We start from the raw sequence: 18,551 nt of genomic DNA, 5'->3' as shown, positions 1-18,551 counted from the left end.
TGCCATCTCTTCTTTTCCGCTAGGCAGAAGATGGACAAAATCACTTGGTTGATTTGGGGCGATCTCGAGCCTTGATGATTCAGGTATTTCATTATCACCTCACTGTCCAGGATCAGTCTTATATGGTCTGATTTGCGAGGGGAGAGTTTTTTCAGCGTCAGAAAGACTGCCATGGCCTCCAAAATGTTGATGTGGAAGGTCTTGAATAGAGGAGACCAAGTCCCTTGGACTTTCCGTTGATGGGAGTGACCTCCCCATCCTTCCTTCGAGGCATCCGTATGGATGGTGACTGAAGGTGGAGGTGGTTGCAAGGGTACAGTCCTCTTTAGGTTCTTGGCCTTCGACCATGGCTTGAGAAGTGATCGTTGTAGGGTCGGTATCGGTCTCCTTTGATCTCTTCAAGCGTTTGATGCGTATCTTCTCCAGACTCCTGACGCATCTTTTAGCTGTGCTCTTAGCACTGGCTCTGTCACTGATGCAAACTGGAGAGAGCCCAGTACTCTTACCTGTTGGCGTCTTGAGATCCTGTCGGATTTCAGTAATCTCTTGACAGATCCTGCTATCTCTCTCCTCTTCCCTGGGGTAATGGAGAGACGGTGTTACTTTAAGTTTTAAATATTTAACTTAGCCGGTGGATATATATGTAGCTAAGGTCTCCGACGGTCGATAGATTAAAAAAACTCGTGAGCGATCGCCGTGGTGGTTGCTGGGTGTGACCACTAGCGCCGACTGCCGGCCAGGTACCGCATATATTTCCCCAGGAATTCAGTTCTTCTCTGTCGGTTGAAATGACAACATTGGTTCCGCTCGCGCTTAACCTAAAAGTTTTCAACTAATTGGTGAAGTACTTTTTTCATGGTTTTATGGCTTTCGCCATGTTGGATTATTCTCAAACAATAAGATCTTCAATAGAAACTCTTTTTGAAAGGAGAGAGAATTTTTTTTTTTACCCTGTTTTTTTAATCTCTTCTGGATTTTCCATAGAGAGAGAGAAGATGGCCAACCCTTCCTTCAGTGTACGGAAGTGTGTTAAAGGCTTTTAGTTTTTAGAAATTTTATGTTTTTTATAAGTGACCTATGCCTATCCTTTGTAGGCAGTACTGACTTGGAAAACGAAGTTAAGCAACGTTGAGCCCATTCAACTTTTATATTTTATATTTTATAGATTGATGGGATTAATATTTTTAGAAAATATTTTAAGTGATTTTTTGTCTTATAAAATTTATTCTTTGAATAGTCTTCGTTCTGTTTTCAAAGATGAACTAGCGTTAAGTTTATTTATGCTACGCAGTTTGCTCTCTATCGTTACGATAGAAAGGGAATCACGGTGTAACTTTGCAGAAGAGTTAATCGATTTTGACGTTTAGTTTATTCTTCTTACAAACTGAAGTTTATTTTAAATACTTTTTAAAAGGAACATGTTATTTTGCATTTCTTAGTCCTTTTAGTATTTTTCTTTAGTCAAATAACCTTTTATTGACAAAGAGTAAATGAGCCAAAACTCTCGTGACAAGAACCGTGTGTCATTGAAGAGAGAGAGAAAACGATCCAAATCTTTGTTCTCGTCCCAAGTCTCTATACAAGGAGTTTGGGAGTGAGTATCGTTGTTCTTCTCGATTCAGTTATTTACTCTCGTTCCAAGTCTCTGTACAGAGAGAAAGAGAGAGAGAGAGAGGATAAAACGTAGTCATTCACGTTCTAGTTTTTGTTCTCATCCCAAGGCACTGTACAGTGAGAGATAGAAAACGTAGTCCTTATCGATCAAGTTTTTTAGTCTCCTCCCAAGTCACTGATCATTTTTAACTTTATATATTTCCATTTTATTATATATATGTATACAATGTTTATTAATTTTTGCATGTGTGATACATTATGTACTAATGAGCTTACATTATACAACATATTTCGCAATTCTAACCTTTTGATTTAAGGGAGAATTGCTTGCTTCAAATAGAAATCAGCTTTATTCATGTCTAATGTGAAATTATTAAAAAATGCAAGTGTCAGTGAAGAAAGTGCTAAAAACATGTTCAGTGTTGCGGAGGGTTCGTCTGTTCGTGCTTGTCGCTTACCCAGTCCGAGACCTCTTTCAAGCTCCCCAACCCCTGGGAGAAGGAATGTCACAAGACCAAAGGGAGCGAGAGGCTTTAATCAACGAACAGACGTTCCCTCAAAGGTATCAGACGTTGCTCCTCAAGCACGTCCTTACCATAAGACAGGAGAGACTAAGTTCTCCTCGTCTTCCAATGACTCGTTTCTTAAAAAATCTTGGCGTAAGGTTTCGAGACTGTTGAAACGTAAATTAGTTCCTTCAGAACAAGATCAACGTCCTGGCTGTAGTCATTGGGACAGCCCAGACCGTATTCCCTCATCGGAGGATAACTCTACTACTGTATTAAGCGATCTCTTTTATCGTCTAGTTTTGTGGCCCCGGAGGCCTATTCTGAAAGTCACGATCCCGTTTTGCTTTCTGGTCGTTCCAGACGTGACGTTTATTATGAGACGTTCATAGCGATGACGTTCATGTACAGACGTTACCGACGTCACGATCTATTCCGAGTGCGGTTGATCCGAAGTTAAGTGTTTTGCAAGATATGCAGTTAAAGCTTTCTTCTTTAATGAAAGCTTACGATCCTGTTCCTGTGCGAAAGGATCCTTTGCTTGCTGTACGTCACAGTTCTGGAAAACGTGATTCAGGTCTTCAACCTTCTAAACGAGATTTGTTACGTCACGCTGACATTACCCCTAGTGTCAGCTTTGCTGTTAAACGAGATGCAGAGCATAAATCTCGACGTAACTTTGATCGACAGTCAGTTAAGTCGAGTCGTAACTTTGATCAGCTGTCACTGCAGTCCAGCCGAGACTTTGAACGTCAACCGCCGCAGTCACAACGTGACGTTGAGCTGCAGACACGACGTGACGATGAGCGGCAGACACTGCAGACACGACGTAACGTCGAGCATCAGTCACCGAAGTCACGATATGGCATCGAACAGCAGTCACCGCTGTTACTATGTGACGTTGAACGTTAGTCACTTCAGTTACGACGTGTAGTAGAACAACATTCTCTGCAGTCACAACGTGACATCGACCCTCCAACTTTAACTTCTGATCATATACAAGTTGATGTAGCCTGTCAGGCTTTACCTTCACGTCATTCTGAATATAAATCTCCTTCTCGCAAGACTTTAGATTACAGTAATCAGATGATGTGCCTTCTGAAGAAGAAGTTGATGACCCCCTTTCAACTAATGTACCTTTGGGAATTCATTCAGAAAAGGAGGAACCTAGGGTTGTCCAACAATCCCTTGATTTAAAAAAAAAATTATGAAATATCTTTAGGAAAATTTGTCCTACCCATTTTGTAACGGCTGCGCCACGTTCTCCGCCGCCTGAGTTTACTCTTGGCATGACTTCTTCGACTCCTTCATATATGAAGTTAGTTCTCTTCATTCTTCCAAGAGAGCCATGCGCTTACTGGGATACTGGTTGGAATCCAGGAGAAGTTTAGGAAAGTCTGCTTTTGCTTTTCCTCCTTCTAAATTAGCTTATCGCTCGAGCATCTGGTATGGCACAGGAGAAGTTCTCGGCTTGGGAGTACCTGCCTCTGCCCAGGGAGACTTCTCAAGCCTAGTAGACTCTCCTCCTCGTCTAGCCATGAGACGCTCCAAGATTTTATGGTCTTCTTCAGAGCTAGACCATCTCCTGAAAGGAGTTTTTCGAGCGTTCGAAGTTTTTAATTTTTTTTGGATTGGTCCCTGGGAGCCTTAAGTAAGAAGGTCTCTCCAGCGGACAATGATATTGCTGTACAAATTATGTCATGCATGGACAAGGCCATAAGGGATGGCTCCAATGTGGCAGCAGTAAGGGAATGCGACTGGATGGTCTCTCTCGACCTTCAGGATGCATACTTCCACATCCCGATTCATCCAAACTTTCAACAATATCTGAGGTTTGTGTATGGGAAAGTAGTGTACCAATTCCGAGCACTGTGCTTCGGCCTCAGCCCTGCTCCTCTTGTTTTTACAAGGCTCATGCGAAATGTAGCAAGCTTTCTACATTTGTCAGGGATCAGAGCCTCCCTTTATTTGGACGACTGGCTAATCAGGACGTCGTCATTAAATCGCTGTCTGGAGAGCCTCAAATGGACATTAGACCTAACCAAGGAGTTAGGTCTCCTAGTGAAAGTAGAAAAGTCACAACTTACTTCATCCCAGACAATTCTTTATTTGGGGATGGAGATACAGAGTCGAGTTTTTCGGGCTTTTCCGTCTCCCACAAGAATGGAACAAGCTCTGCTAAAAGTCCGTCACTTGCAAGAGAAAAGCAGTTGCTCAATAAGAGTTTGGATGAGCCTCGTGGGAACTCTTTCATCGCTGGAGCAGTTTATCTCTCTGGGGAGACTCAACCTTCGCCCTCTCCAGTTTCACCTAAACCACCATTGTAACAAGGAGAAGGGCTTAGAGATAATCTCTATTCCAATCTCCAACTCAGTCAAGACATGTCTGACTTGGTGGGACAGCAACATCAGACTTCGAGAAGGTCTTTCTCTTGCGATCAAGAACCCAAACCATGTGTTGTATTCAGACGCATCGGATTTGGGTTGGGGAGCAACACTGGACAATCTGGAATGCTCGGGTCTTTGGTCCACAGATCAGAAGAAACTCCATATAAACTGCAAGGAACTTCTGGCAGTCCATCTAGCTTTAAAGAGTTTCGAGAGAATGGTTCAGAACAAGGTGGGACAGGTGAATGCAGACAATACCACGGCCTTAGCGTATATCTCAAAACAAGGAGGGACTCACTCTCACTCCCTTTTCATCACCGCAAGGGACCTCCTCATTTGGTCAAAGGCAAGAAACATCTCTCTTTTGACGAGGTTCGTGAAAGGAGAAATGAGTGTCTTAGCGGACTGCCTCAGCAGAAGAGGACAAGTCATCTCCACGGAGTGGACGTTACACAAGAATGTGTGCGAGAAGCTATGGATGACATGGGGTCAACCCACCATAGATCTGTTTGCGAGTTCACTAACAAAGAGGCTCCCAACTTACTGCTCTCCAGTTCCAGATCCAGAGGCAGCCCACATAGACGCTTTCCTGCACCTAGACATCTATGCCTTCCCACCATTCAAGATCCTAACAAGGTTCTTCAGAAGTTCGCCTCTCACGAAGGGACCAGGTTGACGTTGGTTGCTCCCCTCTGGCCGTCGAGAGAATGGTTCACAGAGGTACTTCTATGGCTGGTGGACATTCCAAGAAGGTTACCGTTACGGATGGATCTCCTGCGTCGACCTCATGTAAAAAGATTTCATCAAAGTCTCCCCGCGCTTGGTCTAACTGCCTTCAGACTATCGAAAGACTCTAGAGCTCGAGGTTTTCGAAGGAGGCAGCTAGAGCGATCGCAAGGGCTAGAAGGTCCTCTACCATCAGGATCTACCAATCTAAATGGGAGGTATTTAGAGACTGGTGCAAGTCCTCTATTTCCTCTTCCAATACCACTGTAGCACAGATTGCAGACTCTCTACTTTATCTTAGAAATGATCGCATCCTTTCTGCCTCAACTATTAAAGTCTACAGAAGCATGTTAGCTTCAGTTTTTAGGCATAGAAATTTAGATCTGTCTAATAATAATGATCTTCAAGACCTTCTCAAGTCTTTTGGTCCTTAAGTTCCTTATGTCTGAAAGGTTTGAGCCGTTGAATTCAACATCACTCAAAGATCTTACACTCAAAACTCTCTTTTTTAGTGAGCTTGGCTACCGCAAAGAGAGTTAGTGAAGTACATGCCTTCAGCAAAAATATCGGCTTCTGCTCTAATAAAGCAGTATGCTCGCTTCAACTTGGTTTTAGCCAAAAATGAACGACCATCTCGTCCATGGCCTAAGTCGTTTGAACTTCCCAGTCTATCTGAAATTGTTGGGAACGAAATTAAAAGAGTCCTATGCCCTGTAAGAGCTCTTAAATTTTATTTAAATGGAACCAAAACGCTGCGAGGTAATTCAGAGGCTTTATGGTGTTCGGTTAAAAACCCCTCCTTACCGATGTTGAAAAATGCGTTGTCATATTTTATTAGACTTTTAATTAGAGAGGCTCACTCTCATTTAAGTGATAATGACCTGAAATTGCTTAAAGTCAAAACCCATGAAGTTAGAGCGGTGGCAACTTCAGTAGCGCTCAAACAAAATAGATCCCTTAGAAGCATTATGGATGCAACCTTTTGGAGGAGTAAATCTGTGTTTGCTTCATATTATTTAAAAAATGTCCAGACTCTTTATGAGGACTGCTACACGTTGGGACCATTCGTAGCAGCGAGTGCAGTAGTGGGTGAAAGTTCTACCACTACATTCCCTTAATCCCAATATCCCTTTTCTTCTCTTGAAACTTTTAATTTTTTGGGTTGTACATGGAGACTAAGAAGTCTTCCGCAATCTTTTGATTTAGCGGGTGGTCAAACTTGTTTCTTGAAAGCGCCCAGATAAAGGGTATTGATGAGGTCCTGTTATAGGGGTGTTCACCCTAAATATAACAGCTCCTAGAAGTCTTTCAGCACCCTGAGTGGAACGCTGGGCTTCTTAAGGATAGCAGACTAATGAGGCAGAGTAATCATCAGAGTCAGCTTCCTTATCAGGTACATATACTTGAGTTTGTTTTTTGGATAATTGTCAAAAACTCTTGAGCTTATATTCCTTTAATGTTTTAATACTGGTCTCTACCCTCCACCAAGGGTGTGAATCAGCTACATATATATCCACCGGCTAAGTTAAATATTTAAAAATGATATTTTCAATTTAGAATAAAATTTTGAATATACTTACCCGGTGGATATATATAATTAAAGGCCCCCCTTCCTCCCCGATAGAGACCCTACGGACTGAGAAGAACTGAATTCCTGGGGAAATATATGCGGTACCTGGCCGGCAGTCGGCGCTAGTGGTCACACCCAGCAACCACCACGGCGATCGCTCGCAAGTTTTTTTAATCTGTCGACCGTCGGAGACGTTAGCTACATATATATCCACCGGGTAAATATATTCAAAAATTTATTTTAAATTGAAAATATCATTTGCAATGTATTCCAAGCCATCGAAACTCTTGAGCTGGAGATAATCGAGACTTCTTGATGTTGATCTTGAATCCCAGATGTTCCAGGAACTGGATCACTTTCTTGGATGCTTGCATACACTCCGTCCTGGATGCTGCCCACACCAGTTAGTCGTCCAGGTACACTGCTACCTGGACACCTTCTAGGCGTAGTTGTTGAACGACTGCGTCTGCAAGCTTTGTAAAAATCCTTGGCGCTATGTTTAGTCCAAAGAGCATGGCTCTGAAGACGTACTTCTTCTTCTGTAGCCTGAATCCTAGGTAGGAGGAGAGTTGGCGGTTGATTGGAATATGCCAGTAGGCATCTGCCAGGTCTATTGAGACTGTGTACGCCCCTTTTGGTAACAGGGTCCTTATGTGTTGAAGTGTTAACATCCTGAACTTGTTGTTTTCTATGAACTTGTTAAGTGGCGACAAGTCCAGAATGACTGAGTTTGTCTGAGCCCTTCTTGGGAACACAGAACAGCCTTCCTTGGAATTTGATGGACTTTGCCCTCCTTATCACCCGCTTTTTCAAAAGTTCCAGGGTGTATTCTTCCAGTACGGGGGTGGAGTGTTGGAAGAATTGAGGAAATGGTGGTGGAGCCTCGCTCCAGCTCCATCCGAGTCAATTCTTGATTAGGCTGTGTGCCCAAGGATCGAAGGTCCAACGATCCTGAAATTGTTGGAGCCTCCCTCCTACTTGAAGCAGCTCATTGCTTCTGATTTCCAGAGGATTTACCTCCTTGACCGCGTCCTCCCTTACCCCCTTTACCTCTTGGGGGGGGGGGTATCTAGAGGAGCCCCGTTTAGACCCTCTACCCTTGGGACGAAAGGTAGTGGTCTGCCTCTCGAACGCAGGGTTGAACGCTGGTGATTGGGCAACCAGCTTCTGAGGCACCATCTGATAGGTTGGTTGGGGTGGAGCCACCATCTGGGGCACCACGGTCATGGCAACTGTGGGATGTTGTTGTTGTTGCTGCTGTCTGGCAGGGCGAGAGGGCAACCTAGGTCTTTTAGTCTTCCTCTTAGGCTTGGGACCCTCATCTGGGGAAGACTTCCTCTTCGCCGACATGCCCCACTTCTGGAAAAGGTTTCTATTCTCCGTGGCGGCCTTGTCTACGACTTCCTTGACCACTTCACTCGGGAAGAGGTCCTTACCCCAGATATTGGAAGCTATCAGCTTCCTGGGTTTGTGCTTTACTGAAGCAGAAGCAAACACGAACTCCCTACATGCTCGTCTGGCTTTAACAAAGCCATACAGGTCCTTGACCACAGTAGCCAAATGCATTTTGTCCATGACCATGTCGTCTCTAGACAAATCTGTAGATATAGAAATGCGGCCAGTCTTTCTTTTGTCTCTTGCTCCCTTCGCAAGAGAAAGTCAGACAGCTTGGGGAGATTTTCGGTGAACTGACGTCCAGTGATATCTGCCTCCAACTTCCCAACTGAGAAGGTAAGGTGGACTTCCTTCCAGTCCTTATCTTCCGTGGGCAGGGCTAAAGATAATGGTCTACACTCATCGAGTGTAGGGCAAGGTTTGCCTGCCTAGATTTGCCTTCATAACTGTCTTAAAACCCTTTGATGTAAAGGGAAAGGCTAACGAAGCTGGAGCAAGAAGGGTGGGATGTTTCTTGTTAAGGGATGACACTTTCGAGTTAGTGAAGCCCTTCTGCTTCAGGCTACTTGATAAAAGAGCCTGAGTTTTCTCGTGGTCAAGTACTATGACCTCCTTAGGTTCTGTTTCCTCATTGGATGTTGGTTCCGTCTTCAGACAGACGAAGCAGTCTGGGTAGGACTGAAAGCTGGGCCAGAATTCAACTTCCTCAATAAGGACAGTCCCCAACTTCTCTGATATAAAGATCTTGCCACTGGTAATAGACATGTATTCTGCATACCTCCAGGGATTAACATCAGTGCAAGGTGGAAGATCTTGAACCTTGAGTCTCTTGTGAGACCCACAGGAGGCAAGTTGGGCCATTTGTCTTTCCCATTTAGCCTCTCTTTCTTCGTTTTGCTTGCGAAGACTCTCCATCATTGCCATTAGACTGGCCATTGCCTGTCTCATGTCATCTGATGGAGGGGCAGAAGATGTAGAGGGTATCAGCTCTGGAGCCGGAACTGACGAAAGGGACTCCGATTCGACATCATCCTCTTCTTCTTCAGGAGTCAAGGTGGACTCCTCCTCGAGACCTTGTGCTAGAAGGCCCTTCTTGGTGTCCTCAGACACCTCCGACATCCTCTCGTCTAGGGGGATGTCCTGCATTGCGTCGGAGACGTCCGTATCTACGGCAATCTGGACACAAGGGATCTCAGGTTGTGGCTGGGTTATGACAGCTTCCACACCTGCTTTTGGGAACAGCAAGGAGCGCATCCGTTTGCTAGGAAGGTAAGGTCCCGTGGCGTTCTTCTGAAAGCCATGAACCCATCTGCGCAGCTTCTCTCGTGCTGCATCCCTTGACTCTGCTGTCTTGGGGTCATCAAAAGCCTCGGTAACCAAGGCCTTGCAAATCTTGCAGTCCTGGGGGTCCCAGTACCCTAGAGATCCCTTGGAAGTGGCGCTGGGGGCATGAGCCCTGCACTCTGCATGGCCACAGAAGTCCTTGCTCCTAACGTTGCAGAAGACTTTTAGGTAATTTGGATGGTCCTCCATAGTCCAGGTTTGGCAGCCTAGTAGGTTTATTAGCCAGCCTAAAAATATGGGAAACATACAGCTTACCAAATCCAATGGCACAGTTCTTCCACAAAACAATGACATCACTCCTGGGAAACAGGAGTAGCCGAAATGCAAGGACGCTAGCCTAGGAACTTTGGCGCGGACTTCCGTACAAGGCATACACCTGTTGGGTGAAAACCAGTGTCTTGAAATCTCATCACAAAATCAACATCTTGCATCCAGAATTCATTCGTCACCACTTGATTATAAGTTCGAGGTGTTAGGGTTAGTGTAAAACCAAAGTCATCATCAATACTGACTTTATTAAGTAGAAAATAACTCACAAAAGCAAATAGCCATTGTCGAACCTCGGGTTGGCAGACTGCAAAACAAGGAAAAGCATAAAATGTTATAAAATTATAGATGACGCGAGGGTACAAAACTATTGGAATCTATGGGTGAGGATTCAATCATTTATGATGCAAAGCAATAAGAAAACAAAATAAGGCATAAAACTGTTATATTCAATAATAAAATACTAATAATAAATCAATATATGACATCTCTATAAATGACACTTGTTTGTATAGCTAGGAAAAATACAAATTATATTTGAAATATTACTCTTATTTCTTGTAGTATTCGGTTCACCTTCCATTCAGTTATTAGACTAGCTTTTATACCTATCGCCTAGCTTTCTTTTTTCCTGATAATATTTTTTATTATTTTTTTATCATTATTTCCCAGTTCCTTGACCTCTGAATGTGAACCAAGACCTCAGGATTGTGCCCTATCAAATTCATCTAAAATTTCTGCTACCTATTTGATTACAGTTTTTCTAGTATGGTGAATGTTTTATCACAGAAAATTCTGCATTTTTGGAGAGTATTTCATTGGTACAAAAAGTACATTTCTGCTAAGTTGGCAAACTTTTTGTTGGTACATCATGTGATTCCTCGCTGATCATTATTATTATTATTATTATTACTTGCTAAGCTGCTACCGTAGTTGGAAAAGCTGGATGCTATAAGCCCAAGGTCTCCAGCAGGGAAAATAGCCCAGTGAGGAAAGGAAATAAGGAAATAGATAAACTTCAGGAGAAGTAATGAACAATCAACATACAATATTTTAAGAACAGTAACAACTTTGTAATAAATATTTCCTATATAAGCTATAAAAACTATAAAAAATAAGAGGAAGAGAAATATGATAGAATAGTGCGTCTGAGTGTACCCTCAAGCAAGAGAACTCTACCCTAAGACAGTGGAACACCAATGATACAGAGGCTATGGCACTACTCAAGACTTAGAGAACAATGGTTTGATTTTGGAGTGTCCTTCTCTTAGAAGAGCTGCTTACCATGGCTAAAGTGTCTTTTCTACTCTTACCAAGAGGAAAGTAGCCACTTACTTACGGATTAGTTAACCCCTTTAGTGTTAGAAAAGTTGTTTGGTAATCTCAGAGTTGCCAGGTGTATGAGGACAGAGGTGAATGTGGAAATAATAGGCCAGACTATTTGGTGTATATGTAGATAAAGGAAAAATGAGCCGTAACCAGAGAGGGGGATCCAATGTCGTACTGTCTTCCCAGTCAAAGGACCCTATAACCCTCTAGCAGTATTATTTCAATGGGTGGCTGGTGTCCTGGCCAACCTGCTACCAAGTTTTTTTTAAGAAACCCCTTGCATTCAGGTTTGACAAGTGTTCCTTTGGTCAATAAATGATCTCGACTTGTAGGTCAGTCTCAAGAATGCATTTCTTGTGCCAAGGTATCTATTTCTAAATCTAGGTTTGAAGATCAGTCTTTGTGTGCCTTTTTTCAAAACTTCTCTTTCCTTATGAACACATTATTTTGAGTACTGTATGACCATATTTTTCGTATTTATATGGAGAGTGTTCCTTTGGTACCTAAATGATTTCATGCTTTATATTTGAAGTTACTTAGATTTTCAAATTCTAATAAAATGATTTTTTAATGTGTTTGATTGGTACGGGAGCAATCTAGAATTGTAAATCATACCAGAAGGCACCACTGTCTTAAAGAGAGAAATTTAGATGCTAAACTAACATTTAACAAACCAATATTAGTTCATAACATAATTGTGCTAAATTAGAATGGATTGGTGCTCATTTAGTATGAAATGGTGATACTAGAGAACCAAATAATTCTAATTTAGAGCAGAATGACATATTTAGTAATTGAAACTAATTGTCGCTAATTGAAAATGAAAGGGAGCAATTGATTGATTATTTAAAATTAGCAAAATTGTACCAGTTTTGACGTAAATGACATAAGTTAAACCAAATAACAGGCTTTTAATATGATATGTATAGCTGCTTTTATAAACAGAAATTGAGTTAAGGTATATAAAATCAGGTTGTTTACATCCCACTAAATATCATTAACACTTACAGAAATGATCACTATATCATGAGTAGAAAGTAAGAGAAGTTTCAACAGATGGGATGAAATTATCCCTATTACAAAAATTATACCCTATATAACTACTGCTACAAGATATGAGCATCAGTTTATTGTGCAGATACCTCTCAATACTAAAGCTTCTGCTTACGAAATTTTTACGCTGCAAAACGAGATGCGAAGATTTTTCTGACTCACATTGCGAAAAATGTTTCATACTACGAAACCAGGTACGGTACAAGAGCCTGGCTTCCTCCAAGACTGATTTTGAAATTCGCGCGCCACCATCCTCCTGCGCTCCCATTGTTTATCTCGCTACTCGGATGCTAGTTACTGCCATACAATCCTGCTCTCCTATTGGTTGGCATCTATCTCATCATGCATCTACGTAGCGTCATCTCTCACTCATTTAATTTCGGCAGCGCTATTGTTAAGATTGAATTTTTGTTTGTGAATTCGCTTCTGTGCTGCTTTTACATATTGAACTGTGTTGTGTTACGTTATTCAACTCGTTAGTTAATAGCCGTAGGTCCCCAGAAAGTTGCTGATGTGCAGGGAAAGAAGAAGAGAATGCTTTCTATGGAGATGAAGCTTAAGGTAATAAAGAAGTACGAGGCTGGCATGTGATTAAGTGTGATCGTTAAGGAATACTGTATGGCCGAAATCCATCTACGATAGGAACCATCCTAAAACAGAATGAAGCTATCAAAGATGGAGAGACTGCTGCTTATATGGATTAAGGACAAGGAAATCACTGGAGACACGATCACTGAAACGATAATCTGCCAGAATACCAGCGCCATTTTCGGTGATCTTGTGCGTGCTTAGGCCGAAGACGACGCAGGAGAAGGGACATCGAAGCAGGCACCCCCAGAGTTCAAAGCCTTTTGGGGGTGGTTTGTAAAATTTAAGAGATGGTCTGGTATTCATTCAGTGGTGTGGCATGGGGAGGCTCCCAACTCGGACATGAAAGTGACTGAAGCCTTTGTTAAGAATTGGCAAAAAGACTCTCCAGGAAGGCTACAGTCCGCAGCAAGTCTTCAACTGCAACGAAACTGGGCTTTTCTGGAAGGAATTACCTCATCGGATGTTCATTACAGCGGAAGATAAGAAGCTACCAGGGCATAAGCTAATAAAGGACAGGCTTACCAATTGCACTGTGTGCCTATGCCAGTGAAGATGGTATCACTATGAGACTAGAGTCTTCATGGCCCACAAAGTGACTAAGGAGAAGCTTCCGGTGTTGTTGAGGGCTAATGCAAAAGCCTTAGTAACAAGATGCTTGTTCACTGAGTGGGTAAACATTTGTTTTGGCCCGAGAGGGAAAAAGTACTTGAAAAACAAGCGCTTTCACCCTGAAATGCCTGTTGGTGTTGGACAATACCCCTGCTTACCCTCCTGGCTTAGAGGAAGATATCGAAGAAGATTTTTCCTTCATTAAGGTTCTCTACAGTATCTTCTACCTAACACCACCCCTTTCTTGTAGTATTCGGTTCACCTTCCATTCAGTTATTAGACTAGCTTTTATACCTATCGCCTAGCTTTCTTTTTTCCTGATAATATTTTTTATTATTTTTTTATCATTATTTCCCAGTTCCTTGACCTCTGAATGTGAACCAAGACCTCAGGATTGTGCCCTATCAAATTCATCTAAAATTTCTGCTACCTATTTGATTACAGTTTTTCTAGTATGGTGAATGTTTTATCACAGAAAATTCTGCATTTTTGGAGAGTATTTCATTGGTACAAAAAGTACATTTCTGCTAAGTTGGCAAACTTTTTGTTGGTACATCATGTGATTCCTCGCTGATCATTATTATTATTATTATTATTACTTGCTAAGCTGCTACCGTAGTTGGAAAAGCTGGATGCTATAAGCCCAAGGTCTCCAGCAGGGAAAATAGCCCAGTGAGGAAAGGAAATAAGGAAATAGATAAACTTCAGGAGAAGTAATGAACAATCAACATACAATATTTTAAGAACAGTAACAACTTTGTAATAAATATTTCCTATATAAGCTATAAAAACTATAAAAAATAAGAGGAAGAGAAATATGATAGAATAGTGCGTCTGAGTGTACCCTCAAGCAAGAGAACTCTACCCTAAGACAGTGGAACACCAATGATACAGAGGCTATGGCACTACTCAAGACTTAGAGAACAATGGTTTGATTTTGGAGTGTCCTTCTCTTAGAAGAGCTGCTTACCATGGCTAAAGTGTCTTTTCTACTCTTACCAAGAGGAAAGTAGCCACTTACTTACGGATTAGTTAACCCCTTTAGTGTTAGAAAAGTTGTTTGGTAATCTCAGAGTTGCCAGGTGTATGAGGACAGAGGTGAATGTGGAAATAATAGGCCAGACTATTTGGTGTATATGTAGATAAAGGAAAAATGAGCCGTAACCAGAGAGGGGGATCCAATGTCGTACTGTCTTCCCAGTCAAAGGACCCTATAACCCTCTAGCAGTATTATTTCAATGGGTGGCTGGTGTCCTGGCCAACCTGCTACCAAGTTTTTTTTAAGAAACCCCTTGCATTCAGGTTTGACAAGTGTTCCTTTGGTCAATAAATGATCTCGACTTGTAGGTCAGTCTCAAGAATGCATTTCTTGTGCCAAGGTATCTATTTCTAAATCTAGGTTTGAAGATCAGTCTTTGTGTGCCTTTTTTCAAAACTTCTCTTTCCTTATGAACACATTATTTTGAGTACTGTATGACCATATTTTTCGTATTTATATGGAGAGTGTTCCTTTGGTACCTAAATGATTTCATGCTTTATATTTGAAGTTACTTAGATTTTCAAATTCTAATAAAATGATTTTTTAATGTGTTTGATTGGTACGGGAGCAATCTAGAATTGTAAATCATACCAGAAGGCACCACTGTCTTAAAGAGAGAAATTTAGATGCTAAACTAACATTTAACAAACCAATATTAGTTCATAACATAATTGTGCTAAATTAGAATGGATTGGTGCTCATTTAGTATGAAATGGTGATACTAGAGAACCAAATAATTCTAATTTAGAGCAGAATGACATATTTAGTAATTGAAACTAATTGTCGCTAATTGAAAATGAAAGGGAGCAATTGATTGATTATTTAAAATTAGCAAAATTGTACCAGTTTTGACGTAAATGACATAAGTTAAACCAAATAACAGGCTTTTAATATGATATGTATAGCTGCTTTTATAAACAGAAATTGAGTTAAGGTATATAAAATCAGGTTGTTTACATCCCACTAAATATCATTAACACTTACAGAAATGATCACTATATCATGAGTAGAAAGTAAGAGAAGTTTCAACAGATGGGATGAAATTATCCCTATTACAAAAATTATACCCTATATAACTACTGCTACAAGATATGAGCATCAGTTTATTGTGCAGATACCTCTCAATACTAAAGCTTCTGCTTACGAAATTTTTACGCTGCAAAACGAGATGCGAAGATTTTTCTGACTCACATTGCGAAAAATGTTTCATACTACGAAACCAGGTACGGTACAAGAGCCTGGCTTCCTCCAAGACTGATTTTGAAATTCGCGCGCCACCATCCTCCTGCGCTCCCATTGTTTATCTCGCTACTCGGATGCTAGTTACTGCCATACAATCCTGCTCTCCTATTGGTTGGCATCTATCTCATCATGCATCTACGTAGCGTCATCTCTCACTCATTTAATTTCGGCAGCGCTATTGTTAAGATTGAATTTTTGTTTGTGAATTCGCTTCTGTGCTGCTTTTACATATTGAACTGTGTTGTGTTACGTTATTCAACTCGTTAGTTAATAGCCGTAGGTCCCCAGAAAGTTGCTGATGTGCAGGGAAAGAAGAAGAGAATGCTTTCTATGGAGATGAAGCTTAAGGTAATAAAGAAGTACGAGGCTGGCATGTGATTAAGTGTGATCGTTAAGGAATACTGTATGGCCGAAATCCATCTACGATAGGAACCATCCTAAAACAGAATGAAGCTATCAAAGATGGAGAGACTGCTGCTTATATGGATTAAGGACAAGGAAATCACTGGAGACACGATCACTGAAACGATAATCTGCCAGAATACCAGCGCCATTTTCGGTGATCTTGTGCGTGCTTAGGCCGAAGACGACGCAGGAGAAGGGACATCGAAGCAGGCACCCCCAGAGTTCAAAGCCTTTTGGGGGTGGTTTGTAAAATTTAAGAGATGGTCTGGTATTCATTCAGTGGTGTGGCATGGGGAGGCTCCCAACTCGGACATGAAAGTGACTGAAGCCTTTGTTAAGAATTGGCAAAAAGACTCTCCAGGAAGGCTACAGTCCGCAGCAAGTCTTCAACTGCAACGAAACTGGGCTTTTCTGGAAGGAATTACCTCATCGGATGTTCATTACAGCGGAAGATAAGAAGCTACCAGGGCATAAGCTAATAAAGGACAGGCTTACCAATTGCACTGTGTGCCTATGCCAGTGAAGATGGTATCACTATGAGACTAGAGTCTTCATGGCCCACAAAGTGACTAAGGAGAAGCTTCCGGTGTTGTTGAGGGCTAATGCAAAAGCCTTAGTAACAAGATGCTTGTTCACTGAGTGGGTAAACATTTGTTTTGGCCCGAGAGGGAAAAAGTACTTGAAAAACAAGCGCTTTCACCCTGAAATGCCTGTTGGTGTTGGACAATACCCCTGCTTACCCTCCTGGCTTAGAGGAAGATATCGAAGAAGATTTTTCCTTCATTAAGGTTCTCTACAGTATCTTCTACCTAACACCACCCCTTTCTTTCAGCCCATGGACCAGCAAGTGATTTCAAACTTTAAGAAGCTCTACACGAAATATATCTTCAAGAGATGTTTCAAATCAGTGATAACACAAACCTCACCCTGTGTGAATTTTCCAAGGAGCATTTCGATGTTGTGATATGCCTCAGACTCATCGATAAAGCTTAGTGGGAGATTTTGAGGCGCAATTTGAACTCTTCGTGGAAGAAGCTGTGGCAGGATTCTGTCTCCGCACGAGATTTCTAGTGCTTCTACGCAGGCCAGGCTAAAGCCAGTACCGTAAAAGTTGACGATCCTGAACATGTTGCTCAATCTGAGGTTGCCGAGATTGTTAGACTTGGGATATCCATGGGTTTAGAAGTCAATGAGGATGGTATTAATGAGCTTCTCGAGGAGCAGCAAGAGGAATTTGCGATGGATGACGTGAAGGAGTTGTAAGCCATGCGAGTGACGTCGTTCAGGAACAGTTCTCTAGCGGCGACGAGGAGGGGGATGACCCTATGACAACAGCAGAAATTAAGGAGGCTCTAGCTACTTTTCATAAAGTGCAATCTTTTGTAGAAAAGAAACACCCAGAAAAAGTTTACACAGGTCGTCTTCTTGAGCAGCTTAATGTCGTTCGCATGAGTTATTTTAGAAGCATTTCAGGAAACAGACAGAAAGAAGCTTCCTTGGATAGTCTTTTTTTGAAGGCCTTCAGTACTTGTAGATAAAGAGGAAGCTGAAAGTGATCCAAGAAAAGAAAGAAAAAGGGCAGTGATGAATAAAATAATTAAACTTATAAAATACAAAACAAAGTAGAAAAAAATAAAAAATTGATAAAGGCAAAAACAAATTTTAATTTTAAGTTTATCGTAAAGTCAAGGATTAAATTTTTTTGCCATTTGTTAATGTGTTTCATAAAATTAAGTGTTAATGTTTTCTGCCATTTATTAATCTGTTTTGTAAAGTTAAGTGTTTATATATTCTGCCACATGTTAATGTTTTCTGCCGTTTGTCATCCCCTCTACCGTCCTGCTATTTTGACCTCGGACATCGCCTCACTCCAAAGGTAAGATTCTACATTTTTGTTAATGTATTTTCCATTTATTATTGCGTTGCTGTACTGTGTGCTCTCATTATACATTTATTTTACTGGTTATTAATGTTTAGGTTACAGGTAGTAGGTTGGCCTGGGCACTAGCCACCCATTGAGATACTACTGCTAGAGAGTTATGGGGTCTTTTGACTGGCCAGACAGTAGTACATTGGATCCTTCTCTCTGGTTATGGTTCATTTTGCCTTTGCCTACACATTCACACGCACTGAATAGTCTGGCCTATTCTTTACCTATTCTCCTCTGTCCTCATACACCTGACGACACTGAGATTACCAAACAATTTCTTCTTACTGCACTGTAATTGTTTGCGGCCACTTTCCTCTTTGTATAGGTAGAAGAGACTCTTTAGCTATGGCAAGCAGCTCTAATAGGAGAAGGACACTCCAAAGTCAAACAATTGTTCTCTAATCTTGGGTAGTGCCATAGCCTCTGTATCATGATATTCCATTGTCTTGGGTTAAAGTTCTCTTGCTTGAGGGTATACTCAGGCACACTATTCCATCTTATTTCTCTTCATCTTGTTTTGTTAAAGTTTTTATAGTTTATATAG

General features: G+C 41.5%; 1 protein-coding gene across 5 annotated transcripts in view; it reads left to right on the top strand.

The window, feature by feature from the left end:
• The window catches only part of LOC137651648 (leucine-rich repeat-containing protein 40-like), a 475,618-nt gene that overhangs the window by 338,267 nt on the left and 118,800 nt on the right, over positions 1–18,551 (top strand). The gene's annotated exons all lie outside the window — the stretch shown is intronic.

Source organism: Palaemon carinicauda, chromosome 1, assembly GCF_036898095.1.
Source record: "Palaemon carinicauda isolate YSFRI2023 chromosome 1, ASM3689809v2, whole genome shotgun sequence".
NCBI lineage: Eukaryota > Metazoa > Arthropoda > Malacostraca > Decapoda > Palaemonidae > Palaemon > Palaemon carinicauda.
This window is presented reverse-complemented; position numbering and strand designations above follow the sequence as displayed.